Source organism: Octopus bimaculoides, chromosome 14, assembly GCF_001194135.2.
Source record: "Octopus bimaculoides isolate UCB-OBI-ISO-001 chromosome 14, ASM119413v2, whole genome shotgun sequence".
Taxonomy (NCBI): Eukaryota; Metazoa; Mollusca; class Cephalopoda; order Octopoda; family Octopodidae; genus Octopus; species Octopus bimaculoides.
Window position 1 is genome coordinate 36,447,590 of NC_068994.1, and position 20,127 is coordinate 36,467,716.

The following is a 20,127-nucleotide window of genomic DNA, read 5'->3' on the forward strand; positions in this document are numbered from 1 at the left end:
TATATATATATATATATATATATATATACACACATATACATACACATGTACACACACAAACACATGCATATATATGAATGTATGTATATACTTTATAATGCAGGTGAAGCTTTGCCTTTTCTCTGAGTAATTTTGCTTATATATCAAAATAAACAGATATATAGTTTTACTCACATAGCTGCAGCAACTAATTCATATACTCAAAGAAACATAAACATACATAAACATATATTACTTCTAATACTTTTTATAACGTTACTAGATGCTATTCAATTCACATATTATTTTATTCTGTTTTTCTCTTTTGGAAGTATGTAATATTCTTTTAAAAAATTAAAAGGGAGTTTAAACAAAACTACAAAGCTAAATTAATTAGTATTCCTGGAAGCAAAAATTGTTTTCTGTGTATCAAAGTGAGATAAAAAATTGTAAAACAAAGAAATATAAAAAAAAACAACTCTAAGAAATTTAAACATCAGCTTACCAATATATGAAAAGCTTTCACAATGTATCATTTGATGTGAATCCTACTGTCGGGTTGTTCTGTTACTGCTGCTGATATTGTGTGCCAACGGTACTATGGAAGCCTGGTCTGTGATAGTGTGTTATGAAAGAGAAGTCTGCAATCCTAGCAAGTTGGTGGGGTGTAGTATATAATATCTGCTGTAGCCAATGACAGGCTTTTACTGGTTCCCATGGAAGGGATACGGAAATACTAGCTCAGATTTCAGCTGCGTATAAGTGGATTTAATGAAATGATGAGTCAGTTATAATTGTTTATGGACACACACACACACATATATATGGCATATATAATATCTTGTACATATCTATATTATAAACATATATACATAAATGTGTGTATACACACACACACACACACACACACACACACACATATATGTACTCACACACACACAAATGTATATCATCATCATCATCATCATTTAGTGTCTACTTATCCAGTGTTATATGGGTGAGACAAATTTTGTTGAGGCAGATTTACCTTAGCGGGATACTCTTTCTGTTGCCAACCCTCATCTGTTTCTAAGTAAGGTAATATTTATCCATGGCTGAACATGTTTTCATGTATGATTGGAAATGAATAATGCCATTGAAAAATGGTGGTGTCTAGATTATGAGAGAGAGAGAGAGAGAGAGAGAGAGAGAGAGAGAGACACACACACACACACACACACACACACACACACACACACACACACACAGTATGCTTCTTTCAGTTTTCATCAAACAAATCCACTCACAAGTGTTTGGTTGTCCTGACACTATAATACAAGACATGTCAGACAGTGGAATTGAACACAAAACCATGTATTCGAAAAGCAAGCTTGTTAATCACAAAGCCATTGGGCAGAACCCATGGTGTTTGCAGGCCCTCTGAGACTTGTGAGATTGATGCTGTTAGTGCTCTGTTTAAACTGGTGGATGTCAACATTTTTGGAAAAGCACAATTAGGGAGGAGATTACAGATGATGATGTATCGAGGTGCAGTGCTATCAGAGTAGCAATAGAAAATTCAGCATGTGGTAGAAAAGAATTATATGTATGTGTGTGTGTGTGTATGTGTGTGCAATAGAGAGAGAGAGAGAGAGTCTTTGGGGGTTGATTTGTTCAACTAAACCCTTTCAAAGCAGTGCCTCAGCATGGCTCCAGTCCAATGACTGCAACGCGTGAGAAAGATATATATATATATATATATACATATATATATATATACATACATATATATATATATATATATATATATATATAGCTACACACAGGCGCACGCACATGCACACACATTATGACTGTTTATCAATAAGTGTTATTTAGATCTTCAGCAAAGAATATTGACTAAGTATAAATTGCAATAATGTCTTTCCTGTTGTTGTTGTTATTATTACATAAAAAAAAATGTTGTTGGTAAATTCAATAACTTAGATGAGGTATTTATTATTCTCTTTTCACAAGAAAATATTCAAAATAAAGTTATAACACTAGTATTTTAGTTTGATGTTCAGTTTCTGAAATGTCTTCTTTTATTCTTCCCTACAAAAATAATATATCAATTACCAAATGTTGCTTGCTATGACACTATGGTAGAAATAATACATTGGAATAGTTTTCTGTTGTTTTCTCATGGCAAGCATAGAATCAGAAGCTTTTAAGGATATATGAGGGTTGTGATGTTTATGAATTTTCTCCCAAGATCATCTTTTAAAGGGTTAGAAATAGCTTCAATCTGGAGTGGAACAGGTTAAATGGAACTTCACTCACCAGGAGTTTACCAGTATTCTATAGCATTCGTACATTTAATTTTTACTACAATATATTAACTGAGGTAAATTTCTTTTCACAAATATTTTTTTTATTTTGAACTTTTATTTTACTAGTAACTCACAGCCTGTTGAGTTTCTTTAGAGTTTTAAGCATAGTGGTAAATATATAGCAGTTTGTATATACTGAGCTGTGACCTATGGTGGAGACACTTAGACTGCACTTGCTTAGCTCGCCTAAATGTAATTATGTGCTTTAGGAATGTACTACTCACATTTCAAAGTTGTATCAGTAGACGTAATTGATGATGAGTATTTCCATAGATTATAATACCTAGTTTAAATTTGTCTCTTGAGAATAGCTTGTAATGGGCCAGGCTCCATGAGTCTGATTAGTTTGGACATACTGTAGTGCGTGTGTATTGTTAAAAGGAAAGGGCAGAGCTTGTTGATGTATACAGAGACCCCATGACTGGCAGAGGTGAGAGAGGAAGTATCCTCAAACAAGAGACCTAACCCAAATGCTTGCAACAGAGTGGACACAGCAGAAGGCAAACACAGTGTTAGGTTGTGATGTTCAACTGGCTGCCAGATTAAGTAGGTCTTGGTGGGGTTTGAATTCAGAAGGTGAATATCACAAATAAAACACAAGATATCCTCTCTGCTACACAAACAGTTCAACCACTCTGTACCCCTGGAGCAGTACTTCATTTTATCAACCTCAGAAGGATAAAAGGCAAAGTTGACCTTGGCTGGATATGAATTCTGAACATAAGGTGCTAGAATAAATATCATAATGTTTTTCATCTTTTAATGACTCAGCCAATTCACAACCTATATCTGAACAAGCTGGTCTTGTGGAAAGCACTTGGAAATGGCTTGGCTTGAAACATTAAAATTTAAGTTTTCTCATGGTATATGTTTTCTCAAAATTAAACAAACAAATGAAATTAATTAAATTTGAGTCAGTTTTACTAGAAAGAACATGGAACCACTAAAAAGGGACAAAATATGATGAAATAATTTCTGTACCTTCCAAATTTAAACTTCAAAAGACTACTCTGTCCTTGGCAGATGAAAAAACATAAACTGAAAGATTTTGATGGTATTCTATTTCTTTATGCCATTTTACTTTTCTTTTTCGTTTTACTCTTCACTTGATTTCGAATGAAAAAATACCCTGAATATACAACTTACAATTCAGGGATAATCTGTTAGCTTATACTGATAAAAACAATCATGCAGAAGCATGTTTAGAGATACCATTATAGAAGAAAATATGAAATTTTAAATAAATTTTAGATTTAATTAAATAAACATAACATATGGAAGAAAAATTTTCTTTTTTACTTTATCACGTGCTTCACTATCTTACACCAAAAGAATTGGAACAGCTCACTCATATTGCTCTCATGAGAGAAATATAGAAAGTAACAACCAACACAGGAATTTTGAATGCATGACAATGGTCTTGGGATGTTGAAGTAAAAGGCAAATCAACATGATTCTTCAGTAGAATGTACCATATGTGTACATCCAACTCACATTTTACGATGCACAAACACTGACAAAAAAAGGAAAAGAACCAGAAAACAATATTAATTTCTCATACTACTTGAAATGATTATTTTCAAGAAATCTTAATATCAGTTATATATAATTCTCTGTTGGATTTAATAAAAGAAAGCAGTCTCTTGTATTCATTGTAATTTCATAGTAGTTATTATAAGAGAGACAAAAAGAATTTTCTCAAAGTAACATGTAGATAAATGGTCCACATGAGGACTTAGTTGGACATAATATAACTTTTAATTTCTTTATCAAATATTCAACTTAATTTTACTTTTGAGACCCAAGCACTATATTTTTCCAGTTTGATACACAACTTTAAGTGTTCAGTTGAGCAGCTTATTAATTAACCTGTCAGAAAACACCAAAATTAATGACAATTAATTTAAATGGCATCACGTTTTTCTGGGTCGAAAAGACATTTTTTGTATAGTTATATTTGATATGATAAACTGATAAATTTCAGTTTATATTATTCGGTCTTATTTTATCAAAAACAAAATGGAACTACTTTATATATTGCAAAGAATCCGGTTTTATAATCCATCATCTTCATCATTTTTATGTCCACTTGTTCCTTATCAGTATGAATTGGTTCAGACTTTATTGAGACAATATTCTATGGTCAGGTGCCCTTTCTACTACCATTCCAAGTAAGAGTTGACAATGAATCAAATAACTGCTTGACATGTTTTTACAAAAGTTAACATTGACATCACTTAAGTAGTGACATTGTTTTACACTTTAAGCATGTAAACAGAAAAAAGACACACATGCATGCACACACAGCAAATTTCTATTCACTTTATGTTTAACAATTCAAAAACTATTGGTTAGCTGGAGGTTTAGTAGGGGACATTTTCCCACTGTCTCACAGCAGGAATAAATCTAGAACTATATGATCACTAAGTGAATTTCTTAACCACATTTGTATGTTTCTGGGACATTATTTCACCAGCAACTATTGATTGAACAATCAGCACCAATACATTGCTTCAATTCATACTACAGCTTTAATTTGCATCTTCTATAAACTTCTAATTATTTTAAGATATCATGTTATTACATGGGAAGTGCATGTGTGTGTATAAAGTCCTGGCACTTACAAGGCTAACAAAAAACTTGATATTTGTTCAAATCAAAATTCCCATAGAAAGAACAGGACTCACTCTACAATTTAATAAACTACATTAGATAAATACTTGATGTGATGAGTTATTGTTCCACCTAGATACTAGCAGTACCTAGGTGGTCTTGGCTATGTAAGAGTCAAATGTCCTGGTTAGGAACACATCATAGTGCTATTGTCAGGATACAAACTGCTAACTTCTTGACTAGCCATCTGCTATTCTATCCATTTCAATGTCTATGCTTTATGTTAAAAATACTTGTAAAGAATGCTTTTATACGTATATATACATACATACATACTCAAAAGTACCTTGGATTGTAGGGCGACCTGCTGTGCTTGAGGAGACATATTGAGTCAAGTACACTAACATCAAAAAGAAAATCAAATGGAAATTGTAGTTGTGATACCCGTGCTGGCGGCACGTAAAAGGCACCAACTGATCGTGGCTGTTGCCAGTCTCCTCTGGCCCCTGTGCTTGTGGCACGTAAAAAGTACGCACTACACTCACAGAGTGGTTGTCATTAGGAAGGGCATACAGCTGTAGAAACACTGCCAGATCAGACTGGAGCCTGGTGCAGCCTCCTGGCTTCCCAGAACCTGATTGAACCGTCCAACCCATGCTAGCATGGAAAACAGACGTTAAATGATGATGATGATATATTTATGAAAGTAAGACTGATTCATTTTAATCTAGTACATTAGTATTTTTGCCACTTAATCTGCCTTCCACTGTTTATATTTACAAGAATGCAAATCTAAAAATATGAATTAAGGTATTAGTCTTTAATTTTTCACAAAACCATTGTGTGAACCATTTTGAAAGTAAAACTATGTCACACACATTCAGATACATGCATAAACATACATACACATACATTTTCAAATGAACAGTATAAAATACAGAATATTTGTATAGATTTATAGTCTGGCATACTATTTCTTTTCAAAGAACTTTATTTATTTTACATTAAGAAAGATATTTGGTTACAACAATAATGCAAAATAAATGACTGAAGAATTTCTTCAATATAAAATCATGAAACCAGTTTAATCAATAACACATTTAAAAACTAAATAAGAAATATCATATTTTATGCCTGGCTTTACTCTTCATATTTCAGGATGTCAATATTAATAGCAAGGTTAAACTTTTCACTTTTGTGAGATTTATTAATTTATTATTATGTAAAGTATTAATTTTCTGCAAATGAGCAATGAATATATATGCATTTTTAATGAAGAAAATTCAGTTTAAACTACCTAAAATACATTTTGGATTTAAATGTTTTCCTTTGTTTGTTAATATTTTATGAAAGCAAATAATGCATTCATAACAATTAGTGGTATTTCGATTTTAAAGAAAGGGTCACTAAAAAATCACCAATCATACATTTTATTTCTTTCCATAGATTTGTGATATCTTCTGGCTGTTCTATTTTGCATTACATACAAAATACATTCACAAAGATATCTTAAATATATATATATATATATATATATATCAAAGAAAGAATAGGATACTTATAGCACATCAAAGAAATTTGTATTAAAGAATTATATCTGGCATTACTATATTTTCTAAGAAATAAGCTGGATTTTTAAAAAAGATTTTTCATTATCAAGCTTGTTTTTCAGAATGTATCTTTAGATTTCTGTCTTAGATTCACTTCTATTATCATTTCTCTACCTTGCCTTTATCTCACTCTGCAATTTTTGGTCTTCTTTAGTGATATTATTGCATTGTTTTTATTTTTATCTCATGCTGCCTAATTTGGTTTCAAGTTGATGAATTAGCAGAATTATTATTGTGTTTGCTAGAATGCCTTCATTCTCTGCTCTCTGCACTGTAAGTTCAAATCCCACTGAGGTCATCTTTGCCTTTCATCCTTTCAGGATTGTTAAATAAAATATCAGTATTGGGATTGATTTCCCCACCCCACTCCTTCTTTCCCTTTCTCTGTTTCACTTTCTCTCTCTGATTCAGAGCTCCAACCCTGTTTCAGCCTAAGAATTATGAAAAGAATATATGTGTGTGTGTGGGATACTCTGCCAATTACATGTTAATTTCATGAGGAGGAATTCATTTGGCTATATGGCTGAACATTGAAGAATTTACCAGCTTGGTTCTATGAGCTTACTGACAGTGTTTAGCTAATTCTGAATTTTGCGCAATGTAAAATATATGAAGTGTCTCAGACAATGGTATTTATGGTGAAATTGACAAACTGTTATCTAGTATCAGTGTATATTATCTTAGAATAATTTGCATATAGTAGTTGCTGTTTAGTCTCAGGTTAACCTTCATTGAACAGATGAGAAATATTTCTGCTATGACTATTCAATCTTTTTATTATACCTAAGAGATTTATCTAATGTGTCCTGATATTTTAAAGACATTAAGATGGGAATAAGGGGAATTTGCTGGTATTTCAGCTATTTCACATTGTAACAGAATGCAAGAAAAGTAGGTAGGTTAGACACTGCTTTTGCAGTAGTAACGAAGCAGAAAAAAACCTATAGTAGTTCAGTCATTATAGCACTAGGACTAATACCTCATTTGAACTCCAATTGGAAATAACTGAATACGATTATTACAAACACTGAACACAAAGAAACTAACCACAGCTATGGTGGCAAGTCAACATCTAATCTCTGATATTTGTTTGTTGTTTGAGAAAAGTTGTCATTTTTAAAACTTATAATGTAAAAATGGTGCTCATAAAATGGGTATTTTATAGTGTCATGTTACTGTAGTCCTTAGACATAAGTTCTTGTTAACAGACTATCTTGAGTTTGAGTTAATGACTATAGAAAAAAATTAAGATACCAGTAATTCAGTTAATGGAAAATATAATGAAGTAATTTTTATACAAAGTAATGTAAAGCTTTGTAGTTAGTGGGTTAGTGGCAATTGCAGTCTGAATAAAAACAGTAAGAAATGGACTTTAACTGAATTACAATGCTAAGCATAAAGATTGCATTGTTTGAAATAAATGGAGTAGAATAAACTAAAGAGATAAAATACTATTTACTTGGTTAGATCAGAAAAGAAGCAGAATGACAGCATCTCACACTGTTTTAGATCACTGAATTCTTCTAGACATTTGAACTTTGTTGTAACCAGAGATTCATAGGTCATAATCTAAGACAGTTGTTTGACTTAAGGCAAGATGTGGTAATCAAATGATATAGTTCAAGGAGTTTGATAAATGATCAGAGAGGCTAGAAATGACAAAAGATCTTGGTCTTTATAATCTTCCTTATAGAATCTATAAAGATAAAGATAACAGCTAAACTTTACAATGAGGACTGGATTCATATTAATTTGATTGGTACAAGAATGACCACATTGTTGCATAAAGATGTGAGGAATGGGCATGCAATTTTAGTCTGTTAACAAAACTGTGGAAAATGTTTGTGCAAAATGTGTCTTTGGTGCATTCTTTGAATGGATGGTAGTCTTCTTGTTTGAATATCAATGAAGAGGTTTCATCTAATTTATCAAGTTGCTATTATATCTGCAGAACAGACTTAGATTTTCATTATAAATCTTCTAAAAGAAAAGGAGACTGGTTTTGTAATTTGATCATTCCTTCTTTTTAATCTGGTGTGTCTGATATTTAGTATGGTAGGATATTTAAGGTGTTAATGTCTGTTTGAAATAGAAGTTGAGTGGCAACAGTGAGTCACTTCATAAAATGTCTCTCCCTACTTGTATGTATTATAACATAAGTTAGCAACTAGCACAGTATATGGCTTGCATACCACATGTGGTTAACTGGCAATCACTATGCAGCTTATAATCAATTTGGAAATTATATTCTTGTATTTTTCTTTCTTTATTTTTTTTTAACTACTTATATTATAAACACATAACAGGGAAAATATAGTATCAAAACTAAAAATCCAACCACTCCTCCTTGTCCTCTAGTCATAATTCATAATTAATAGAAATATTCTAAACATTCATATATTTTGAGAACTTACTGAAGCCTGCAGCATTTTTATTAAAACAGTATGGTCCTTGTTGCTTTCTAAACTGTGCAGGCTTGTTGTAATGTCATTTCTTCAATATATCATCATCATCGTCATCATTAATGATAATAATTATAATGATACAAGTAACACCTTCTAATCTTGAATTTCTGGCCTTGTGCCAGCAATTTAAGATGAAGGAGCCAGTCAATTTCATTGACCCCAGTACTTGACTGGTACATCTGTTATTGATCATGGAAAGATGAAAAACAAAGTTGATCTCAGTGGAATTTTAACCCAGAACATAAAATATCCAGAGGAAATGTCACTAAGCCTTTCTGTCTGATGCAGTAATGATCTGCTAGTATGCTGTCTTCTTCTTCTTAATAATAATAATAATAATAATAATAATAATAATACATTTTTCATTTCTCATCAATGTTGGAAACTTGCTTGTTGGTCCACATAGTCCCTGCATTGCTTAGTTTGAAGTTGAATTACAAAATTTGTTGCATACAATTTTTGTTTTTCATCAACATTGGATGGCTTGCTGACTCTCCATCTCACTTCAGAATAGTGCTACATATTTAAATATTCATATATTGTTTTGTTTTTTTTTATGTTTTCACTTGGCCCTATGGTTGCAATTTGGACTAACGGTATTGTATGCAGGAATCTAAGGACTAGGTTAAATTGTTTGTTTACTTCTTTTGTATGTAGAATAACATTTTCAGATGATAAGTTGTTTCTACTTTCTTCTACTTATATTTCCAACATTGAAAACTTGCTTGTGTTTTGGCGATGCACCCACCCAATCCTGACCCTGCCACTTGTATCAGGAATCTTGCTTTAATAATAATAATAATAATAATAATAATAATTACAAATTTTGGCACAAGGCCAGCGAAATTTGAACTCAGATCATAAAGACAGATGAAATACTGTTAAGCATTTTGCCTGGCCATTTTTTGGGGAGGAGATGAGTCAATTACATCAACTCCAGTGTTCAACTGGTACTTGTTTTATTAACCTTGAAAAGATGAAAGGCAAAATTGGCCTCAACAGAATTTGAACCCAGAATGTAAAGATGGATTAAATATCACTAAGCATTTTGCCCAGTGTGCTTATAATTTTGCCAGCTCACTACCTTAATAATAATGATGATGAGGATGCTGATGATAATGATGGAAAATTTTTTAATGATGTGGAATTAGGCAGATGTTCACAAATAAGTATGGATGCATTGTGTGTCCTATTCTCTACTTTGCTGTTCTAAGTTCTATTCAAGCGGAAGTCAGTCTCAGTGTATAGATATGAGGTGGCCAAGTGAAAAAGATGTTAATGCCGTCATACACAATATAGTTAAGAAAAGAAATCATTAAAAAATTACTGATAAACAATAATTATATTGTAAAGGGAAGAAAATATTAACTCAGTGATTAATTCCAATTTAATCTTATTTTAGCAAGTTTGAGCAACAATTCCTGGTATGTTATGCCCTTGGCCTTATTAAACTTCATTAGGAAAGCACAGACTTTTCAGTACTTGTCAGATTAACGATTACAGAATTACTACATCGATATACAATAACCTACATGAGTAGATGTCAAAAATTATTGTAATAACTCAAGGAAATCACCTAGTGACACTTTTGCATGAAAACTAACAGTCAAGTTAGTGCCATCATAACTTAGTAATATATACATATAGGTAGTATAGCTGAATAAAGTATTGAATTAATTTCTAACACCATGAGACCAAATTTACTACATGCATTTTGTTGTGATTTGGGGGAAGGATGTTATTCTATAATGTGTCAGTTTAAATCTCCGCTGGAAATAAGCATCAGATCATCTGAGAATGTTACTTTTGATTGACTAGGCTCCTATCCACGGGATAGATGTATATCTCATATCACATTTTTATGCCATGAAACTGCTATAACTGGCACAACTAGCATTGTCTCTTAAAAGCTTTTTGGAGCCTAAGAGTTGTTGTTCCCCCTCATCCTTTGCCTTGGTGGTAAATAAAAGAAATCATCATCATCATCATCATCATCATTATTATTATTATTATTATTATTATTATTATTGTTGTATGTCAATTTTACATCAGTACTGAGTTATATTTAATTAACTATATTCTTTTTAGGGAAGCAGAGAGACTAAGCTGGCTGAACTGCTATTGCTGACCAAATAGTCTACTGTTAAAATCCCATCAATGATACTGCATCATTTCCAGTACATTTAACCCTCTTGTAAAGCATTATAGCTTGGCTCTAATTGCAGTACTTGTTCTATTTCATTGGCAACCTTACACTAGCTTACACTATTGACTTAAAATCCTTTCTTGGTGTCATGTAGAAAAGAATGACATCAATCTAGTTGATTTGCTCTAAATTCACTACATGAATATCATAAATCCACATTTAGCATTAATTTATTTCTTTTATGATCCCAAGCATTCCTACCAGGATCATCCTATCTTTTCTATTTTGTCAGGCATTGTATATCAAAATATATTATCCAGTTCAAGCCTTGCTTGGTTCAACTTTGCCTTTCAGTTAATAATATTAATATTAAGCCTGAAATAGGTTCACTTCACACATCTCTGCTCCGCTTCCCCTTCAAATGTATGCATGGAGAAATTTAAGAAATCAATATCCATGTTTGTAAAATATATGTCTCAGATAAAATTTTCAAACAATCTTCCTTCTATAATTTATTATCATAGCAAAGAGACACAGCACAAATTCTGAATGCTAGCACAAAATAAGAGCAGTTGTTAATGTAAAAAAAAAAAAAAGTAATAACATAAAAATAAAGCAAAAAAAAAAAAATTTCTTTCTCACCAAATTATTTTGAGAATCAATCTAGTAAAGGAAAACAGTGTATCTAGCTTTGTCTCATAAAATATTTAGGGTTTCCACACTGCTGCTACATGAATGCTCGGATGCATGCACACTAACTCACATACACATTTAATTAGTTAATGAGCTAGAAGATTTCAATGAGTGTATATTTATATTTCATTAGAATATGTATAAACAAACAGTAATAAAGAGAAAGGAAACCTGGTGAGAATTGAACCCACACCCCACTAGTAAATTCTCTAAGTATAATTCCATTACACTGCTAACTATACACAATTTCTCTGCCTGATTATAAATTTACATAATATAATACATATTGTGTAAACACATAATGTTGGTCATTTTAGTTGAGTGAAGTGGTTATTTATTAACAAGTGTTCTCTATTTCTGTTTGTTTATGCATGTTCACATTTAATGTATGTATGTATGTGTGTATGTGTGTGTGTGTGTGTGTGTACATTGTACTCTTTGCAGAACCATTGCTCATTAATAGATTAATTGCTTGATTGGTATATCGTAGTGTATGAGATATATTAATTTCCCAAATATCTCAGCAAATTTGTCATGCAACTTCACTCTGAATTGGATATTGCAAATTTGTGCAAGGAAACAAGTTTAGAATCTGACTAGGATATTTCTGTTCATGCTATGACAAAAGAATGACACAACTTCAAAATGTATAAACTTATAGAATTGTGATTCACTGACGCAAAAAAAAAAGAAAAAAATTATTACTAGTAAATTCAGCTGTTGTTACTTAATCCGACACCAATCTCATACAATTTAACATCACTATATAGCACCTTCAGTGTTATTAGCTGAGTCCACTCTGTTGCAGACATTTGACCAGTCTATATTCCAGTGATGCCTTCCTTCCTCCCCACTATGAACCTTAGAGACCTTATAAGGTTTCATAAGCTTTGCTTTCTCTCCAGACTAAAAGATTAAAAAAAAAATACAAGCTCTCCTATTAAGTATAGCTGTGTAGTTAAGTTTGCTTTGCAACCACACGGCTTTGGGTTTGAGCTTACTGTGCAGCAAGTGTTTTCTTCTATAGCCTTGGATTGAATAGCCTTCTGATTGAAATTTGCTAGAGCAAAACTGTGCAGAAGCTTGTCAACATCATCATCATCATTATCATTTAATATCCGTTTTCCATGCTGGCATGGGTTGGACCACTTGACATGAACTGGATAGGCTAGGAGGTCACACCAGGTTCCATAGTCTATTTTGGACTGGTTTTTATAGCTAGATGTCCTTCCTAATGCCAGCCATTCCACAGAGTGTACTGAGTGCTTTTTACGTGGAACCATCACCAGTGCTTTTTATGCGACACCAGCTCACTTGCCAATGCTTTTTATGTGGTACCTTGGTTTTAGGATTTCTGGTCTGTTAACTCCACAAGATTCAGTGCTTTGACAGCTGCTGACCCTTATGGATCTCAGAATGCTGAACCTTATGAAGGAGACAACAGAGAACCGAGATATATGGCACATTGGTGTACTTGAGAAGAGCTGCCCACCAGAACAGAATGGAGAACCTAAAACCAAGGTGTCATGTAAAAAGCATACTTGTAGGTGCTAGTGCCATGTAAAAAGCACTGGTGCTCATGCCACCTAAAAAGCAGAGAGAGAGAGAGAGAGAGAGAGAGAGATTGCCAATAAATTGGTGCATTGAACAAAAATACTTCTTGGTATTTATTCTGCTCAAGTTGCATAATCACTCCCTTGATATCACTCTTACCATCATAAATAATGCTACCATCCTCCAAATGTTTGCTGTACGATAAAAATAAAGATATAGTATGTTTTTCCCTATCTGAGAATCATGTTATGCATGGTATTATGCAGTTGTTACTTGTATGGAATGCAATGTAATAGTAGAGATATGTTGCATTCTCTGCACTATTCCCTCAATTTTCTTAGTATTTTTGTTGTAGTTGAACCCCAAGACTCTCTTGATTGAGTTGGCCTATGATAAATGGCATTCCAACCATGACCATTCAATTTTATTTTCATGCATAGTATATCTGGAATTGTATTGACCATTAAGTTCTGTCTTGTTTAAGATGGTTGAAGGAGATTTAGCTGTCATTTCTGATATTTCAAGCAGCCACTTAGAGGTCTTTCTCACGGTAGTCCCAAACAGAAGTATCATGTTGGTGGTATACCATGGGTATTAACCAAAGTATATATATTTCTGAAAAGACTAAGTTGGTATAAGTTATATTGAGTGTAGGGTAGAAATAAGTAATTTATAGAGTGTAGGTAGAGAACTAATTAATATCTTTGTTAAAACAGTTAAAAAGTTTGATAGGTCTAAAAGAAAATTACCCTTTCTAAAAATGCTTGTTAGTCATTTATTCCTTGTATTCAATACAGTGAATATGCAGATCTGTCATTTTGTATCTTAAACATTTCACATGCAATACATCTCTCTATTACATTATCATGTATGAACTGGACACTATAGAACATTGCAGACTCTTTTGTACTGCAGAGTATAAGGTAAAATCACTAGCACTAGTGCCACAACAATGCACTCAATACACTCTGTAAAGTGGTTGTGAACGAATGGACACAATGTAGGTTTGAGAGGATTTTTAGTTTTGTCTCTTTTGAGGATATGACAACCCTTCTAGCGCTGGTGCTACAATTAAATAGACCCAGTACACTCTGTAAAAGCAGCTGATGATAGAAAAAGCATTCAATGAGAACCTGCAGAATGAGGAGCTCTGTCTGGTTTAAAAGTACTCAAGAAACATATATGTAATGTAGTGGTGTTGCAAAATTTGACTTGTGCATATTAATTTCCATTATGTTCTTTATATTGTATCAAAATTTCATGCATTTATTTGTAAAGCTGAGGAAGTTATTAAAAATTGAAAAACCATCAGTGACTTTTGGGACACCCTGTACATCTGCTATAACACTTAATATGAAAAAGCTCATGAGTATGTGGACCAATGATCAGACTGGACATAATATAACAATAAATATGATAATCATTTAAGTCAAAGCTAAAAGTTTGCATGAAGATTTGCTGAAAGAAGATGCAACTTATGTGAAATATTTTCTGGCCCCTTAAAAGCTGGTTTGAAAACCTTAAGAATTGCTTTAATCTCTGCAACATTGAAAATGACTGATGAAGCTATTAGTGTCAGTTCAGAGAGTGCAACTTAATGTACTGAAGGGAGTGAAAAAAAGAAAAAAAGTTTGCTGAAGGAGGCTGCACATCAGAACAGTGTTGATGAAACCCAGCACTCTGGAAGCATATGCCTGATGGGACTTTTATTTCTGATGAAGAAAAATTAAAATTAGTCTTTAATGCTTCCAAAAATTGTCTGAGGGTTCTTGTGAATAAAAGTGATGTCGGTGATATGAAGTTAAAGATCCTATTTGTGTTTCACTCTGAAAATCTAAATTCTAGCTTTGACTTATATGACCATGATGTTTATTGGTACATTATTTTCAAGGTTTATGATTTGGCATTCAAATAAGAAGGCTTAGATGATTAGGAATTTTTCCAGTACTGATTTACAAACATCTTTAGCTTGCAACAGAGGAACAGTGCCAGGCATTATACTTTCAACAAAGTCCTGCTCTTTCTGAACAATGCTTCAAGCCATTTAGTGAATTTAAGTGACCTTTTTGATAATATGAGAGTAGAATAATTGCCCAAGAACACAACTTGTGTGATAGGCCTATTATCTAAGAAGAACTCATAAAAATATTGGATGGTAAGTATAAAGTAACTGTTTTAGACATGAAGAAAATTTTGCATTAAGGACACTGTGGATTAGCCAAGTCATAGGATGAAGTGAAACCCTTAGTTATGAATACTGTTTGAAAAAAATCAACACATAGCCAGATTGTATCTATGAATATTATGTGCTTTCAACTCACAAGTCCAGTAAGAAACTGTGTTATTGGCAAATGATGTAGATTTTGAAGAAGTCATAGATGATGTAGTTCAGTTTCTACAGTCTGTTACAGAAGCTTTATAAAATGAGAACTGATGCTTTTAGATCAAGTGCAACCTTAAGACAAAAAGAGGAAATGGAAATTTCATTCACTCCACTTCAGTTGACTGCAAAGTATACACCTAAAAATGTTGGCACTTGATAGGAAGATCTTCAAGTCTTTGCTGATAATGATTCTGATCATGAACATAAATAAAAATTGCAAAAGGAATTCATAATGAGCTCAGTTCCTATACTGAGCTGTACAAAGAGATGATGCATCATAAATGTCAAACAGTTTTGGATAAGTTCATCCCTGGAGCAGATGCCGATAATGATATATAGGGCAGGAGATAGTGCCCGCTTCCTCTCAGTAACTCCTATCACACTACTTCCCACCACACAGAAGCCAAAACCTTTTGCTGTGAGTATGTTCACTACTATGATATTTCAGTATTCTTATTCCCCAATGAATTTCTCTTCAAATGCTTTTGTTTCCCTACTATACTGTGTGTTTAAATCTGTTATTTTCATCAATTAAAGTGTTTTTCTCCCCAGCCCCTAAAAACATACCATCAGAACATATCTTAATTTATAGCATGGAAGTCAATGGCAAAATACATTTCATATCAGGGAATTCTGTTATTACAGCTTCTACAATATGGTGGATGCCTGTATTTCTAACCACACTCTTATGTAGAAAGCTACTTACTTCTCTTCAGTGACATTTTACACAAAAGTGGTGACATATCTGTGTGGCTATGAAATTTGGTCCACAACTAGATGGTTTTTTTTTTTTTGGTCCCACTGTAAAGCACTAGGTTTCATCTACGGTTGCTGTGAGTTAACCAGTACTTTGTGAATGTAATTTTGTGGAAATTTGGTTGACAGAAACTGTAAACAAGCTTCTTCTTCTTGCTGTGTGTGTGTGTGTGTGTGTGTGTGTGTGTGTGCATGCGTGCGCGTGTATGTATAATAATCTTAGGGAAATAAATCTGTATCAGGATAATAAATATGGGTGTTGAATTTCCATGACATTTTACTACCTGCTACTGCTGCTATAAATTCCCTTTTAAAGTACTTTATATAATGCCTATAGACATTAGTGGAATGCTTGGTAAATTAAAACCTAATTTAAACTGAGGTTGTTTGTCTTTATGCAGCATAGAGCACCACCCAAAATAACCAGTAACTTTCATTTGGAACTGCTAATGAATTCTATTTCACCAGTTAATTTCAAGATTATTTGTGAGTGTACTATCTACAATGATTCCATAACTGCTTTTCATTCTAGTGAATTTTTAGCATAACTTGCTGTTTGAAATCAGTGGACAATAGAATCTGTTGATAAATATGTAAGATCTGACATATACAGAGACAAATATATTTGGCAATTCATTTATAATTGGAATCTCTTCTGCTCATATAAAACTAAAGTAAAGGAAAACCAAAACTCCAATGTTGGCTTCAGCCATAAATCAAACTCATGCATTGGAAATATTTATGAAGATCCTGAGGTCTATGACTCTGTTCTTCAAGTGGAAAGTTGTACAATAGGCTTTGCTGAAGCAGATAGAAAAAATTTGAATTTGAAAAGATATCAAAGCTCAACCATGGTTTTTTGTACAACTGTACCTTAGCAGGACATCAAAGGTGTTATTTCTCTAGAAAATTTCTGCAGTTTCATCACAGCAAATATCTAACCTGTGATACTATTTGTTTCAAGTATAAGAAAAAGGAACACTTTCCAAATAGTTGTAGGTCTTTAAATAAACCCATGATTGCTTCTGTTCTGTCTGAAACACTTGCCTACATCAAAAGATTATATCATTGGCTTAACTATTCATGGAATTTCTCTAAAAGGACTCTTAACAAAGGCTGTTTTGAAATTTTCATCTCTGAATTATATGTGTATTAACTTTGCTAGCAAATGAATACAAGAATTTCATTTAATTTCATCCTGCTAATCAAGAAATATTGTGAATTAGAACTAAAAGGAGAAATCTGCCTATAGGATACATATATATATATATATATATAGATTCAGGTGAATATGGTACTTAAGTTTAGGCACCAGAATTAAGTATGGTATTATTCATACAGTTTCAAAATAAGATTGTAATTCTGTAAGTTTACATCATCTGATGCTGAAATTATTCTATCAGATGTGAATAGAATGCATAGAGAAGACATTGTCAAGCCAAGTGACTCTGAGTGACCACAAATACATTTTATTAATGATATCAGCTAAAAAGGTGGTGAGCTGGCAGAATTGTTAGCATGCCAGGCAAAATGCTTTGTAACACCTTTCCCCAAAATTTCAGGCCTTGTGCCTGTCATAGAAAGTATTAATTATAACAGCAAAAGAAAGCTAGCAGTTGATTAATCTAATGCTTTTTATAAATTCATCTACTTACCTGTCCAAATTAGATGACCATATTAACAAAATAACTTATTACTAGATATATGATATTATTGACATCTGTGGTGTATACCACTATATTGCATTGAATTCTGATGCTCAAGTATTTATTGCTTTCAAGGCAGACAGTCAGTTCTTTCCATTATTTTTTCCTCCTTAACCATCTTAGTTTCAACCTTAAAAAATGGTGTTGCAGTCTTACAGATGGCATTGCATGTTTCCAATAAATGATAAACAATCTTATTTCTGACACAAGTTAGAAGACATGTGTAACTAAGTTAAATGACATCACCATATGTTGTAAGATCAAAGAGGAACACATCAAAAAATCTAAATTCTTAAGATGTTTGTATATTTAATACGAAGCTGAAAATAAATTTTCAAGTTAATCTGTCTGTATTCTAGATTATCAAATTGATTAGAATGAATTGCATCTTGATCTCTTAATGTTTTACTCTATTTTAAAAAAATGCTTATGCCTACTAATAAACAATTTTTATCTTGTATTATACATCTGTTCACTTATTTTCCATAAGTCCCTTGCTTCACCGAAAGATAAGACCTTAATCAATATTCAGTTTCTCAAAGGAGACTGTATGACCCTCTATGACTTAAAGGCTGCTGTTATAGAGTCTGTCAAGATTAAAGCTGATGAACATGTCATTTACCATTAAAATGGATATTTCTGAGACTACTATCAGAGATACTCTTAATGAAAATAATATGCCTGTATAATGCATTTCTAAGATAGTAAATTCTGCTGAGAAAAATCATTGCACATTTGAAAAAAAACAAGCAAGCAAAAATAAGTGGCACAAGTCTTTCTGTTATGCAAATGATTAACCCCAGTGATTGATCAGATGTCATTGTTTATAAGACATGAAACACAAAATTAAAATTAAAATAAGAAGATATACTTGAAATTAGAACTCCTACCATTCTATTACAAAATTTTACATCCTCATGTATTTCTTAATACTGCAGCAGATGTACTATCATGAGACTTTTGAAATATTGCTCTGCAGGGTAACGTCTTAGAACTACAAATTTTTCTGCTGTCCTGGTTGGTGTTACACTGTTGTTGCATTTTGGGTATGAAAGTTAAAGCTACAATACTATCATCTGGACCAATATCAGTTCATGTGATCCATGCATCCCTTTGACAACTGAAGTGTCGACTTTAGGTGTTTGTTATCTTAACTTTCAAGTTATTTCTGACATAAGCTAAGAGAGATATATAACTAGGTAACTGACATCACCCTCAGGTAGTGAGATAAAAGTAACATAACAAAAAAATTATCTAAATTCTCAAGTTGCAGATTATTAGCAATAAATCATCCCATTTTTTTTTTTTTTTTTTGCTTCCCTGTCATGAAATTTATTTATCAACTGTCATTTCTTGCTTGATCATGTGTATTTTTTAAATTTCTAATTTTGACTTATCTAGACATGTTCACTTACATAAAAAAACTTCTAAACTGAAATCTTTCTTACTTGATAAGTGTGTCTCATTTTGTCACTTAACACCATTCTACCCTACAAGAAATGGGCAACATTTGTATTATACTGGTAACATTTAGAAAATCATGACATTAGTTCTCCAGTCTAAAAATATCTCTGTACCATATGTGTATGGGTTTTATTGAATGCCTTACATTCATTGTGATCCTTATGTTCATCATCAAATTCAACATTTCATGAATGCCTTTTGATTTCCCCAGAAATATGGCATACCAATCTAACATTTGTCATCAAGAAAGATTCTGTACAGGAAATCGAATTGAAATAAGAACTAAAGTTCAAGAGGTTGAACTCATTATCGTCATCATCATCTTTACTTTATGTTTGCTTTTCTGGAATCAAAGCTTGCATTTGTTTCCCTTAGATTGAGAAGGAATTGTAGCAATTGGATATTTA

General features: G+C 32.5%; 1 protein-coding gene across 3 annotated transcripts in view; it reads right to left on the reverse strand.

Moving 5' to 3' along the window:
- Window positions 1-20,127, reverse strand: part of LOC106871760 (protocadherin beta-12) — a 97,047-nt gene that overhangs the window by 74,289 nt on the left and 2,631 nt on the right. For 2 of the 3 annotated variants that reach the window (XM_014918398.2, XM_052973089.1), the window contains exon 2: window positions 485-731. The exons of the other annotated variant lie outside the window; for it this stretch is intronic. The gene's annotated coding sequence lies outside the window, so the exon portion shown is untranslated. The remainder of the gene's footprint in view (window positions 1-484; window positions 732-20,127) is intronic. 3 annotated transcript variants of the gene reach the window in all.